General features: G+C 41.2%; 1 protein-coding gene across 9 annotated transcripts in view; it reads right to left on the bottom strand.

Annotated features, from left to right (window-relative positions):
- The window catches only part of OTUD7A (OTU deubiquitinase 7A), a 313,215-nt gene that overhangs the window by 51,095 nt on the left and 246,429 nt on the right, over window positions 1-15,691 (bottom strand). The gene's annotated exons all lie outside the window — the stretch shown is intronic.

Here is a 15,691-nt window from a genome sequence, read left to right as displayed (position 1 = left end):
TAACTGACACCTTTTGGCTTAAAAAGTATCTTCACATACAAAAATTCTTTCTGAGGAAAGCAGGTTGCTTTTACATTCCTGGAGGAAAGGTCTTAGGGAAGGAAGTTCTTTTGTGAAGACTGCCCTGGGCTACCCAGTGAGGTGTGCTGGTGCCCAATGAGGTGAGCAGCTGTGTAGGAGATTTTTTTTTTTGGGGGGACGCACTTGCAGCATACGGAGGTTTCCAGGCTAGGGGTTGAATTGGAGCTGTAGTTGCCGGCCTATGCCACAGCCACAGCTATGTGAGATCTGAGCCGTATCTGTGACCTACACCACAGCTCATGGCAATGCCGGATCCTTAACCCACTGAGTGAGGCCATGGATCGAACCCTCATCCTCAAAGATACTAGTCAGGTTCGTTATCTCTGAGCCATGATGGGAAATCCTTTAGGAGTTTTTAATAGCAATGGGCTTTGCTGCAATATTTTTGTTGATTTTTACTTATTTTTTTAAAAACTTTTTCATTTTTGGCCACCCCACAGCATATGGAGCTTCCTGGCCAGGGATCAGATCCAAGCCTCAGTGGCAACCTAAGCCACAGCTGCAGCAATGCTAGATCCTTAACCCACTGTGCCAGACTGTGGATCAAACCCACATCCCAGCACCTAACGGACCCTGTTGTGTCACAGTGGGAGTGACTTTTGATTTTTAGAGAAGTTATCAGTTCACTGTACATTGGAAATTTATTTATTTGTTAATTTGTTAATTATTTTCTTTTTTCAGCTGCACCCACGGCATATGGAAATTCCTGGGCCAGTGACTGAATGCAAGTCACAACTGTGACCTATGCCATAGCCACAGCAGTGCTGGATCCTTAAACCACTGCATGGGACCAGGAACTGAACCCATGCTGTCAGAGGCAATGCCAGATTGTTAATCTACTTCACCTCAGCAAGAAATCTGGGAATTTAAAAGAGGTCTTTCAGTACAGATGGCTTAAGAAGCACTGCCTAGAGGTTCCCAGGAAAGCAAATTACATTTTTGAATCAACTAGATGTCTGCATATATCATGAAAAATATTTTGCCTAACTTCATTGTTTAGGTTGTGGTATTCAGAGAAAGAGCTTTTAAAGAAAACTGTTGAGTAGGTGTAGATGTGGCATGTAGTACATATTGTGCCTGTAGCATTCAAAAGATCCTGGGCCAGGGATCAAACCTACACCACAGATGTGGCCTGAGACACAACAATTACAATGGTGGATCATTAACTTGCCATGCCACCAAGGGACCTCGAATGTTATTCTTAATTATTCTCAATTTCTTTGTAATGCTTAGCAAAATAATAGCTTGTGTGCATGTGTACTGAATAGCAAAAGTGGGAGAAGGCTGTGTCGTCCAGTGGTAGAAGTGAAACCTCCATCTTTGAGATAAATGGGGAGACACAGGTTTAAAGAGGAACAGGGACTGGAGAAAATAAAAGTCCTCCTTGTCAACAATCCTTGAACTATATATCCAAGACTGGAATAAAGTGCGGTAAATCCCTAATGACCAAAAAATAAACATGGACTGGAAATCAGAAATATGTTCTTACTCTGCAACTGCCTGTGGGTGGAGATGCTTTGCCTGTTCAGTCACTTCACAAGAACCATAAAAAAGCTCTTGAGACCTGTGATGTGGAGAACTGAGCTTGGGGACCCCCTTCCTACTTCCCTGAACATAAAGTTAGCACCTTCAAAACTATTCCTTGAGTCCAAAGATTAGAAATAATTTTCCCACTGGCAAAGGAAGCTGAGAAGTAAATTTGTCTCCTCTAGACTGGGACTAGCAAAGGAAAAAGAAAAGCCAAAACCAACTTCTCCCAGAAATGCTGTTAACTATTGACTTGGCTCTGATGCAAGCTAAAATTGATTTGTGGCTTGGAACCCCTAAGCCAAGAAATTACCATCAGGTTGGTTATAGGAAGATAATTTCCCTTGAGAGTCTGGCAAAAATAATCAAACAAATACATCACTCAATATGGTGAATTTATCCTCAACACAAGCCACACAAGATTCCCACAAATAAATATCCTGCTCACAACCCCCAATTATGAACCTAATGGGAAACAAGCACTGTAAGAGTCACAGACACAAAAATCATCTGTTCATACATATCTACGAACTTGAGGTTAAAAATGGCCAGCTAGAGACTATAAATAAGTATATTTTAAGTATTTGAAATGAAATATGACCAAAGAATAAGAGCAGGTAGAGAAAACAAAAACAGAAGTTAAAAATGAATGGTGACAATAAAAACTCAGAATTGGTTTAATATCTGATTAAATGTCACTGAAGAAAAAAACTAATATTCTTGAAGGTAAGTCTGAAGACATTATCCAGAACACAACTAAGAGGGGAAAAAGAGAGAGAGAGAATATGAAAATGAGGTTATGAGACATGAAGGACAGACTGAAAATGCCTAACACTATGTAACTTAAATTTGGAAAGGAGTGAGGCAGGGGCAACAGTGAAGAGATCCTGATTGAGGATTTTTCAGAAGAAATATCTAGAAATAAACCCCCAGATTTAATAAGGCTGAAATATTTCAAGTAAGAAAAACAAAACTAATACATTCCTGGACAAATCCTAGTGTAACTGCAGAATATAAAAGACAAAGATCTCAGAGCAGAGTTTAAAAAAAAAAGGGAGTTCCCATCATGGTACAGCAGAAACGAATCCGACTAGGAACCATGAGGTTGTGAGTTTGATCCCTGGCCTCGCTCAGTGGATTAAGGATCCAGCATTGCCATGAGCTGTGGCAGAGGTTGCAGACACAGCTTGGATCTGGCATTGCTGGGGCTGTGGCATAGGCTGGCAGCCCTAGCTCTGATTAGACCCCTAGCCTGGGAACCTCCATATGCTGCAAGAGAGGCCCTAAGAGAGAAAAAAAAAAAAAAAAAAAAAAGAGGATATGATTATTCTCAAAGAGGTGGCAGACTGACAGCTAATGTCTCAGAGAAATAATGGAAAACAGAAGCCAATGGAATAATTCCTTTGATGCGCTAAATGAAAATAACTGGCAAATCAGGATACTATTTCTACGGAAAATGTTTTTCAAAAATGGGAATAAAACAAAGACATTTTAAAACTAATGAAAACTTCGGACAGTAAAGCAGCAGACACTCATCCAAGAAAATTCTAAAGGATGAACTTAAAATTAAAAGATGCGATATGCTAAAAAGAAATGAAGAGAAACAAAAATGGTAAATACATGGGTAAATCTAAGTGAATACTGTATAGAACAATAATGATAATGTCTGATGAGATTAAAATTATAGAATTAAAATAAATGATAATAACTTACAAATCAGGAGGGGTAGTGAATGAAATTAATCTAGTCCAAGGTCCCAGTATTATATGAGTATAGGTTAAGATTTTGATTATTTGAGATGATTTATATGCATGTTAGATTTTTTTAGGGTAACCTCACAGTAATAGAGAGTGTATAATGTTAAAACTAGTAGAGGAGGAAGTTCCCTTGTGGCACAGTGGATTACTGATATAGTGTTGCTGCAGCTGTGATGCAGATTGCAATTGTGGTGCAGTTTTGATCCCTGGCCCAAGAACCTCCACTTGCCATCGGTGTGGCCAAAACCCACCCCCTGGTATAGCAAATGAATGAAATGATTAAAAACTAATCAAAAAATTTATTTATTTATTTATTTATTTACATTTTATGGCTGCCCCCATGGCATATCGAAGCTCTCAGGCCAGGAATTGAATCTGAGCCACAGCTGTGGCAGCAACAGATCCTTTAACCCGCTGTGCTGGGCTGGGGATCAAACCTGTGCCTCTGCAGTGACCTGAGCTGCTGCACTTGGATTCTTAACCCACTGCACCACAAGCAGGAACACCCATATAAAAATATTTAAAAGAGGATTTATAAGGGGAGAAAATCTCCACATAGAACAGGGATATGTAATGGTAGCATCAAAAGTAAAATTTCTCTTTTAAATTTTACTTTAAAATTTTAAATATAAATTTTTCAATTTTATATTTGGTAAAACACACTCACTAAAAGATAAAAGTAGTCAAATTTACTTTAAGAATAAAGCAACCACATGCTGTTTACAAAATATACATCTAAAACAGGGGAATACAAAATACTGAGGGTCAAAATATGACAAATGGTGCAAATTTTAACGTAAAGAAAGCTAGGATAATTGCAATAACAGATAAAATCAACTGAAAGGCAAAAAGCATTACTAGAGTTAAATAGGCACTCTTCACATTAAGTAACAATTCATAAAGATTTAACTTTAGTTGCTGCATTTTAATAATATAGCTTCAGATTTATAGATTAAATATCTGTAAAACTAAAAGGACATACAGACAAGTGCACAATTACAATGGGGAATTTTAATGCATCTCTCAGTAATTAAAAGAAGAAGTAATAAATAAATATATATATTTGAAAAACACAATCAGTGACAAAATGGATATATATAAAACAATGCAGCCACAACAGAAGACTATATTCTTTTTAAACACACATGGAAAATTTTAAAAAGGACCATATTTTGGGCTATAAAGCAAAAGTATAAGAAATTTCAAGTCATATAGACAATGTACTTTGACCACAGAGCAATTAAGCTAGAAAGCAATAATAAAACAGTAACTAGGGATATTTTAAAAACTTTACATATATTTAAAAATCAAGAGGAGCTCCTTTTGTGGCTCAGTTCTTAGTGAATCCGACTAGGAACCATGAGGTTGCAGGTTTGATCCCTGGCCTTGCTCAGTGGGTTAAGGATCTGGCGTTGCCGTGAGCTGTGGTGTAGGTTGCAGATGCGGCTCAGATCTGGCATTGCTGTGGCTCTGGTGTAGGCTGGCAGCTACAGCTCCGATTCAACCCCTAGCCTGGGAACCTCCATATGCCGCAGAAGTGGCCCCAGAAATGGCAAAAATACAAAAAAAAAAAAACCTCACAAAAAATCAAGAAACACTTCCAATAATTCAATGGTCAAAGAATAAATCAAAATGAAAATTAGAAAAAATGATGGAACTGTGTAAAAGCAAAAACACTACATTTCAAAACTTGTGGGTTACATCTAATAGTAATAAAAGGAAAATTAATAAAAGAAAACAAGAAAGGTTAAGAATTAATTAATGAACCCAATTGAAAAATGGGCAGAAGACCTAAACAGATATTTCCTCACAGAAGACATGCAGATGGCCAACAGGCACATGAAAAAATGCTGAACATCACTCATTATTAGAGAAGTGCAAATCAAAACTACAATGAGGTACTACCTTACACCAGTTAGAATGGCCATCATTAACAAGTTAACAAATTACAAATTCTGGAGAGGGTGTGGAGAAAAGCATACCCTCCTGCACTGTTGGTAGGAATGTAAATTGCTACAACCACTATGGAAAGCAGTATGGAGGTACCTCAGAAAACTAAACATAGAACTACCACACCATCCAGCAATCCCATTCCTGGGCATATATACAGACGAAACTTTCATTGAAAAAGATACACGCATCACAGTAGCCAAGACATGTACACAACATAAATGTCCACTGACAGGCAAATGGATTAAGAAGATGCGGTACTTACATACAATGGAATACTACTCAGCCATAAAAAGATAAACTAATGCCATTTGCAGCAACATGGATGGAACTAGATTCTCATACTAAGTGAAGTAAGCCAGAAAGAAAAAGACAAATACCGTATGATATCACTAATTTGTGGAATCTAAAATATGGCACAAATGATTCTATCTATAAAACAAACAGATCATGGCCAAGGAGAGCAGACTTGTGGCTCCCAGGGGGGAGTGGGTAGGGAGTGGGCTGGACAGGCAGTTTGGGGTTTTTGGATACAAACTGTTATATTTGGAATAGATAGGCCATGAGGCCCTATTGTACAGCATAGGGAACTGTTTGTGATTGGGTTCTTTGCTGTATGAAAGAAAATGAAGAAACATTGTAAATCAACTATGCTTTAATAAAAAAACAAAAAAGAATTAATGAATTAAGCATTTATCTCAAGAAATTAGAAAAGAAACATTAAAAATATAGAAAAGGAAGAAGGAAAAAGTAGAAGGAAGAAAACAGTGTAGATGAGGAGTTAGTAAACTTTGGCCTTTAGTTCAAACCTAGCCAGTGGCTAATTTTTTATGGCCTGTAAAATTAAGAATTTTTTACATTTGAAAAGGTCATGGAGAGAGACAGTGCATGTGCATATGCTTGAGGAAAAAGGGGAGGAGAAAGGGAAGGAGGAAGAGAAAGAGGGAGAAAGAAGGGAGAGGGACAGGGAGAGAGAGGCGTGAAGAAGTGAGAGAGAAAATACGTAATCGAGATTTTATATGATATGCGAAGCCTAGAAATATTTTTAAAATGAATGTGAAATAATGATGTTTCCATACCAACAAAGCAGAGAATTGCTATTAGACCTACTCCTAAAAATAGAACTAAAGTTATACCATATCAGGGTGGTATAAACATTCTAAAGTTGCATGCACCCAATAACATAGCTTCAACGTACATATTAAAAGAGAAACAGAGAAACCCACACTCATAGTGAGAGATTTAATACACCTCTTTCAATTGCTGGTAGAGTGAGGGGACCAAAAACTCATTTAAAGATAGAGAAGATCTGAACAACAAAAGCAACATGCTTGATACAATTAACGTATGTAAAACACTATACCTGACAAGGACAAGAGTAAAAAATTCGTTCAAGTGTACATGGAATATTTATCAAACTTATCATATGCTGCATTGCAAAGCAAGTATCAACAAATTTTTAAATGTCCGAAATCATTCATTATATATTCTCTGACCACAGATGAACTAAGTTAGGCAAAAGCACCTCCAAATCCCCATTTTCTTGGAGATTAAACAATATACATCTAAACAATTAATGAACAAAGAAAAAGATTACAGGACAAATTTAAAAATTAAAAAAATTGAATGACAGGAAGTTCCCTTGTGGTGCAGCAGGTTAAGGATCCAGTGTTGCCACAGCTGCAGCATAGTCCACAACTGTGGCAAGGGTTTGATCCCTAGCCTGGGCATGTCCATATGCCATGGTGTGCGCCCCCAAATTTTGGAATGATAAAGAAGAATAACCTATCGAAATTGTAAGAGCACTGCATAGAAAGACATTTATAGCATTTATAACATTATAGTATGCTGCTGAAGAAGATACAATGACATAAGTTTCCATTTCATGAACAACATATCTAACCTGAAGGAAAAAGATGGGAGAAAAAAAAATAAAGGTAAGAGCAGAAGTTAATGAAATAGGAAATGAATATACCATGAAAAAGCCAATGGAGACGAAGACAGGTTCTTGGATTAGTAAGATTTATACATCCCTAGCACCATTATTAATGAAAACCAAAGGAAATGATAAAGTAGCAACACAGAAAATGAAAAAGAGGCCAATATCACAGATCCTATAAACATTCAAAAATAATGAGCTAACACAAATATGCAACAATGTAGATAAAAGAGAAACTCCTCAAAACCATTTCAAAAAGGACATAAGAAGAAATAGAGATTCTAAATAGTCCAAATTTTTTTTAGAGAAACTGAGTCTGTAATTTTATAACACCCACAAAGCACAAACACATGATCATATGATTTCACAGTGAATTTTTCCAATCATTTAAAGATATAACATCAGTCTTATAGAATCTCTTCCATAGAAAAGAAACAAGGATAGATTTTATAAATCTCTTTTATGAGGCCAGATAATCTTGATATTGAGAACTAATGTGAATATTATAGGAATGAAAGATCAATATTTCTCACGATCACAGATGTCAAAGTTTTAATCAAAACACTAGCAAATCAAATTTAATGATATACAAAGGGATGATATTATGACTAAATGAAGTTTACTCCGGGAATGTACTGGTGGGTAAATACTTGAAAATCAATCAAGTAATTCACCAATGTACAGAAAAAAAGGAGGAAAATCATATGATCATTTCAACAGATGAAGAAAGAGCATTGTATAACTTTAAACATCATTCATGAAAGATAAAAACTTAGCAAACTAGGAAGGGCAGGTAACTGCTCTGGTATGAAGTAGTTACAAAATGCTACAACTAACATCATATTTGATGGTGAAAGAGTATAAGTTTCCCTCTGAGAATGAAAACTATTCTAGGATATCTGCTATTACTTCTCCAATTCAGAAATTTCCTGGAAGGCCTACCCAATGCAATAAGACAAAAAGGAAAAAAACCCCACAAAACTGGAAAGGAAAAAATAAAACTATCATTCTTTGCAGTTTAGAGGTTATTAAGCTAGAAAGTTCAAAAGATTCCATAAAATACTAGAATTTATAAGTAAATTTAAAAAGGTTCCAGAATACAAGATCAATAAATAAAATACATTTCTATATTTCAGCTATTGCTGGCATTTTTTCAATATAAAAATATATAAAATGCATAGAGATAATCTAGTGAATAATGTTCCAGACATTTACTTGGAAAACTGAAAAATACTTGAGAAAAATTAAGGAACTTATCATGTCTATTGACTAGGAGATTTAATATTGCAAAGATATCAATTTTCCCTTGATTTATCTATAGATTAATTTATATGGTATTACTTAAATAGATTCCATATTAAATATATAATTATTCTATATAGAGTCCATATATATTAATTTATATAGAAATGCAAAGGATGAGAATAGCAAAGCCAAATTGTAAGAAAAACAAAGCTGGAGAACTTACATTTGTATGGTGAGACTTATAATAAAACCGTGGTCATTATGTTTCAAGGATAAACCAATGGAACAAAATAGAGTCCAGGATTAGACCCATACATATACAATCACCTGCTTTAATTCCAAGGTCACAATGCAGTATAACAGGAATCTATAAGTTCCCAGTCTGGGGGTCAAATTGAACTGCAGCTGCAGGCCTACACCACAGTCATGAGAACACTGGATCTGACCAATCTGTGACCTATACTGCAGCTTGTGGCAGGCCAGGGATTGAACCAGGCCAGGGATTGAACCCACATCCTCACAGAGACAATGTTGGGTCTTTAACCTGCTGAGCCACAATGGGGACTCCCCCCATGGTCACTTCTGAACCATCTCTCCTCATTCCAGATCTGCAGCCTCTGGGGATCCACACCAGCAATGTGCTATGTAGACTTTGGTGCAACCACACCAACTTTCTGTCACTTCCCTCAGCTTTGGAGATGCGGGTAACTGGTGCAGGGACCACAAGCCACCCCTTCCCCAGTCACTCCCCACTTCTTTTCAGTGGTGTTCCCAAGGACTCCTAATCCTTGCCCCTAGGCCGCCATACATGTGCATTGCATTGTGTATCCCATGGGCTCATTGTAGGTAAGTCTCTCTCTGGCAGAACCACATTTCTGGGCCAGGCTAGGCTCACAGTGGCAGATCATTCCTGGGGCGTCTCAAAAATCAGGGAAAGCGTCCATGGCAACCCATTTCAGGGAACGCCACCCGAAAAGTTGCTCCTTTTCCTTTCCTCAGGTTAAGTATATCCTGCCACTCCCTTCTGGCCTGCAAAGTTTCTGCTGAAAAATCTGCCAAGAACTTTATTGGAGTTCCCTTGTGTGTTATTTGTTTCTTTTCTCTAGCTGCTTTCAATATTTTCTCTTTGTCTTTAATTTTGGTCAGTTTGGTTAACATGTGTCTCAGTGCATTCCTCTTTGGGTATATTTTATATGGTCCTCGTTGTGTTTTCTGGATTTGAGTGAGTGGTTCCTTTCCCATGTTAGGGAAGTTTTTGCCGATTATCTCTTCAAATATTTTTTCTGTCCCTTTCTCTCTCTCTTCTCCTTCTGGCACCCCTATAGGATGGATGTTGGTACATTTAACGTTGTCCCAGAAGGGTGCTCCTTTCATACAATTCAGATGATGCCCTTGTCCAAGTTCTCATTGGAAGACCCCCTCCTCTTCCTGCACAGCACCACGCTCACCTTCTAGAAAGCACATCCCAGGGTTGATCACTAATGTGTTCCCAGGCCAGGGAGAGGGCCCTGTGGAAACCAGCAAGTGTGTCAGATGACACCACATTATGAGCATGTTAACTGCTCACATATCTCAAATAGAGCATAGCACAAAGCCATGTTTAACAACACCTGGGATGAATCTTTTGAGATCTCAAAATCAATACCATCTTCAACAAGGCATCTCCCCTAAACATGCTGCCTTTCTTTCATTCTTTCTTAGGGGAAATCTATCATTTTCTACATATCAATTCCATTCACATATGCAGTCACACTCTGCAGGTAACTGAGTAACTACAACACCTAACTATGTGGGTGGGGGGATGGAAGGCAAGGTTTTAGGGGTTTGATTTAAGTTGGGTTCCAGAAGTCAAGACTCTTACCCAGGAGTTCCTGCTGTGGTGCAGTGGGTTAGTGACCAGGCTTGTCTCTGAGGAGGCGCTGGTTCAATCCCCAGCCCTGTGCAGTGGCATAGATTGCGGCTCTGGCTCAGATTCGATCCCTGGCCCAGGAACTTCTATATGCTGTGGGGGCAGCTGAAAAAAAGAAAAAAAAAAGATTCTTAGTGAGAGCATCCCTGGTGCTATTAATTGGGTGTGACTACCCTGGAAAGATGCCCCAGCTTTGGAAAATGTTGGCACTTTCCAGGCTCTGGGGAACCAAACACGGCCCAGTGATAGTCTAGCGTCTGCAGGAGGACCTAGAATGGGATGCCCAGGATAAAGGGTTCTATGAAGGAGCAGCGTAATTGAGAATATGGTTCAATGTTCCTATTCCCAGCTTTGACAGGGTGGTCATTCCCATCTCCCCACACAATAACTTTACAAACAGAAAAAAACAAAAACAAAAACATGGGAACTGGCACTGGGGATGTTAAAAAACAAAAATGAAGATTTCCCTAGTGGTTCAATGGGTTAAGGATCCAGCATTGTCACTGCTGTGGGTCACTGTTGTCACACAGGGTCAATCCCTAGCCCGGAAAGTTTCACATGCTGCAGGTGCGGCCAAACAACAACGTCTTAGTCCCTGAAAATAAGAAAATCAGATGGACACCATCATGGGAGGCTGCTGGCATTATGTATGGGTGAGGAGCTATTAGTCATTTATTCTGCCTTTTCCAAGCAACATTCCTCTGATTCATACATGATAATGGGACCAGGTAATCTGGGCTTTGTAGCAGATGGTTTCCACACAGTTTAAAATAAGATGTATTTTGCTTGTCACCCACTAAGACCCTAAGATAAAAGAAAACACAACGTGACAAACCTCTGAGAGAAAGACAAGCCCATTCTTGCCCTAAACATGGTCCTGTGATTCCTTTTAACATCCTGGCCCTTCTGCAGCGACCCCACCCACCCAGGGCACTGACCCCCGCCCTTCTCTGGGAGTCATTGTGCACCTGTTTCTGAGAGCTCCCCCAACAGGACTGTGATGATTTGCTCTGGGCTTGTTCCCTTATATTTCTGTCCAGGCTGCAGTCGCTGTCATCCAACTGGTACTCAACATTGCACAGGGTTGTGTTGGGGGCGCTATGAGAGGTCCTCATATGTACGTATCCCCTCCCACAGACTTCATCCCACAAGACTCACTCCCACATCTACATCCTTAGCCCAAACCTCCCCTGAATCCCAGACCCACATGCCAACTGGGCAGAAACTTCCCAAGTTTCACCAGGATCTCAGACTCTGCCTCTCCATCACCCCCAAACCCTTCTCCAGGGGTCTGCATCTCTGCAGGGCACCACCACCTACCCACATGCTAAAGGCAACATTCTTGGGGTCATGCTGGATGCTTCTCTTTCCACCGTCATACCCCATCCAGTCTATCCTCAAGACCTACAGGTCTTTCTCCAAAACAGACCCTGCCTGGATATCTGGCTACTTCTTGTCATGTCCACTGCTACCTGCACTGTGCTGGACTCAAACAGCCACCGTGCCTCCATCTGCTTCTTTAACCTCTGCAGTCTTCTTTCAACAGAGCAGCTAGCACATATCCATGTGCCTCCAAACATGGTACCACCCCCTCTCCAAACACCCTGGGACTGAAGGCCTCCCTACAGTTCACCCTAAGGGCTCATGGGTGCTCCCTGGGCCCCTGGCTACTGCTCTCTTGCCTTTCTTTCCAAATCCTCCAGCCCTCATTCCATCTGCTCCCATGCCCTGCCATCCTTAAATATGCCGAGGCTTTGAAACTGTGCCAGCAGACTGTCCCATGGCTCATTCCTCCCTGTTCTCAAGATGCCTGCCTTGGGCTCCCTTCCTCTGCCTGGGAGCCCGTCCTTCGGGACCAACCTCATGGTCTTTCTGTGTCCCTAGAACTTCATCTCCTTGAAGGCAGTGATTTCACCTGAGTGGTCCACAGTGATGGGGTGGGCCAGCACCTGGACAGGGCATCTGTGGGAGTGCAGGTCAGGTTTGCCTGGGGTGAATCTGTCCTGGCAGCTGTCCCATCTCCAATTTTAAGATGGGAGGAATCAAGGCTCCAGTGGGCCTTCAAGCTGACCTGGGATGTGGCCGGGCTGAGTTGCCAGATTCGCTCCAATCCAGCTCTCCTCCCATGGAGACAAGACTTAGCACTACAACTCGAAGGCATGCATACACATTTTCTGGCACCTAGACCTCAGTGTCCTGTGTGTACAGTGACTGCTGTACTATGCTAACATGCCTCTGTCCTTTGGACCCACAAACTCCCAAGAGCATCATACTGTCCTGTCCACGCCATGGGGGTGTCTGAAAGGGGGACCGGTAGTTATCGCCCAAACCTAGAGACCTAGGATCTCCAAGTCTTCTTATATGTAAAGGCAGCAGGAGAGCCCAACTAAGAAATGAATGGTTTCTTGCACTCTCCGGCTAAACAACGAAGAATGCAAGGCCTTTTCCTTCCTCTCCCAGGAGGTCAGCAGTTTTAAACATCCTGAAGCTCTGGTCCTCCTGCTGTCCTGACTGTCATGGAGTGGGAGCTGGTTGTGCCCTCCAGGGTTCTGAGGCCCAGGAAGAATGGCACTCCTCACCTGTGGATTCTGGAGAGGAGAAGCCTCACCACTCCATACAAATGGGGCTGTCCACATGCCTCGGGGAGCTGGAGACCACTGTGGACACCTGCCTGTGTGGGTCTCTGAGAGTGTGGAGCTGGGTCCCCAGGGTGGACAGATGGACCACAGGCAATACGAACTGAGTGAAGGCCATCTTTTTTGCCTGGATACATATAAACCCCGGGTTCCTGTCCAGCCCCAAGGGAAGAGAATTCCCTCCCCCACTGAGGCCCTGTGACAGAGTTTATATTTCCTTCTGAACACAACTTGGTTTATACCTTGAACAAGTGGATTTCTTTCCACTAAGATTTTTTTCAACATCCTCATTTCCATCTCCCATGCACGCAGTAAATAATACTGCTTGTCAAAACCTGATTCACAGCCATCTGAGCATTAAATCACTGGCAGGAGGAGTGTATACCCTCCCCCTGGCCACACCTAGCAGCTTTCTCCCTGACGTTCCCTGCTAGAGCTCTGTCTACCCCACAGAGAGTGAAAGCAGAGCCTGTGGGCCCAGACAGGGCCACCTGCCACATCCAGGCTCTTCATCCAGCTGGGGTGGGAATCTGTGTGGGAAGCCCTGCAACATCCAGGGGGACCCCAGGATCCCAACCTGGAAAGGGTCCGAGGGGTCACTGGTCTTTCATTTGAGGAGAAGTTCAGAGAGGTGGATGGATGGTGGAAGGAGGAAAGGAACCCGTGTCTATTCTGTCTCTTGTTTTTTCCAGTCCTCGTCTCCCCAACCTGGGCAGACCCCTGACGTGTTCAGACCCTCCCTGCCTAGGAAAGTGCTTCCCCAAGGCTTCCTGCAGCACTGATCAGGTGCCATCCACAGCCTCAGGTGGGGGACAGTGCTGTCTTTTTCTCCATCCTCTTGGCCCATAATGGAACCAATGTACTGTGGGTGAAAGTATCTTAACTCATTGAGTTTGGGTTTTTAAAAGGTATTTTCTGGTGTGACTAGAGATTATCATACTGAGTGAAGTAAGTCAGAAAGAGAAAGACAAATACCATATGATATCACTTATACGTGGAATCTAAAATATGGCACAAATGAACTTATATACAAAATAGGAAGAGACTCTCAGACATAGAGAATAGACTTGTGATTGCCAAGGGGAAGCGGGGAGGGAGTGGGATGGACTGGGAGTAAAGAATGTATATATACATGTATGACTGAGTCACTTTGCTGTGGAGAAGAAATAGGCAAGACATTACAAATCAACTATACTTTAATTAAAAAAGGAAAAATAATTACATAAATAAATAAATGGTATTTTCTGAAATTGGATAGTTGGAGTAAAATTGTACCTTTTAAAAATTTTGGGCTGGAAGATAAAATATAAAGGATAAAAATTAATATGTGATCTATGGGGAATAAAAATAACATAAAAGACATTTCAAAGGAGCAAAAGACTTTTGCACATGTGGCATCACAGGCTAGGGGCCAAATCGGAGCTGTAGCTGCCAGTCTAAGCCGGATTCTTTAACCTACTAAGAGAGGCCAGGGATTGAAACTGCAGCCTCAGGGATACTAGTTGGGTTCTTAACCCACTGAGCCACGACTGGAACTCTAAAAACGCCTCTTTTTCTGTGTATGATAAGGCTGAAGGAGAAGGCTGGCATGATGGACTCCGTGTTCTCTACCAGGACTTTAAATATGGCAGCAATTGCCACTGCCATTAGCAATGCCCGGGACCAAACTCTGTCAAGGTAGTAGTCAAGAGAAATTAGCTCATGAAGTTTTTTTTCCTTCTTGACCTATACCAACTTCCCCCTACTCTGGAAGAGAGAATCTTTTGTTTAAAATAGCTCATCTAAATTACTCATGAAAAAAAGCATCTGTAAAACAGGGAGAAGTTTAAGATTGTGGGTCATCCAGAAGAATTGCTTTATGTTTGCTGATCAATCAAAGACCTCCAGTTAAGACAGAGCCAGGCTGTGGGTGCCAGCCTTTGGGTTGCTTTTGATAATTCTGCAGCATCGGACAAAACAATGTGTTCATGGTTGCAACACCAGCTCCACCCAGTTATTGGAACTGCGGGTCCTGTTCTAAGACCAAACATGCCACAGGCGAGGTCCCTAGAGTCCATGGCTGAGGCCTGACCACCAGGCTGCCCGACACAAATAAAGCCCCACTAATCACCACCTCTTCTTTGTCTATGTGCATTCAGCAGTCCCATGGGAGATACTGCTGGGTGGGGTGGGGGTGGTGGCTGAAAAGAAGAGCATAAATCTTCTATACACATGTCTGAAAAGTCCCAGAACATGTGGATTTTCAAAGATTTTTATAATGCATATGAATGTTGAGTGAGACGGGGTAGGGAGCTGGGCTGTCTCAGGAAGAACCTACATGTTTCAGACATTTGTTTGAAACTAACTGTTTTATCCTTAGAAACTCCAAAGAAAAGTTTGGTTTGCTCCCTGAATCTCCTCCTATCAGGATGTCAGAGAAACCTTAGGAGAACACTGAAGCCAGGTTTTATAAGGCTGGGTAGGGCACAAGACTAGCAGCAATGCAGAGCGCAGGCTGTTTAAGGCTCAGCCTCAGCAGGCTGGCATCCTCTCCTCTTTGCAGACAGCAAAACTAAGGCTCAAGGAGATCACTTAACTTGCCTGTGTTTACAGAGAGTCACAGGGTCTCCTATTTCTCTCCAAGCCTGAGGTCTTTCTTATCTTTTGT

Source organism: Sus scrofa, chromosome 1, assembly GCF_054392235.1.
Source record: "Sus scrofa isolate SSC_HxYL_T2T_F1_AM1 chromosome 1, Sscrofa_HxYL_maternal_Yorkshire_Landrace_v2.0, whole genome shotgun sequence".
In the NCBI taxonomy this organism is placed as follows: Eukaryota; Metazoa; Chordata; class Mammalia; order Artiodactyla; family Suidae; genus Sus; species Sus scrofa.
Note: the sequence above shows the minus strand (reverse complement) of the source record. Positions and strands in the feature narration are given on the sequence as shown.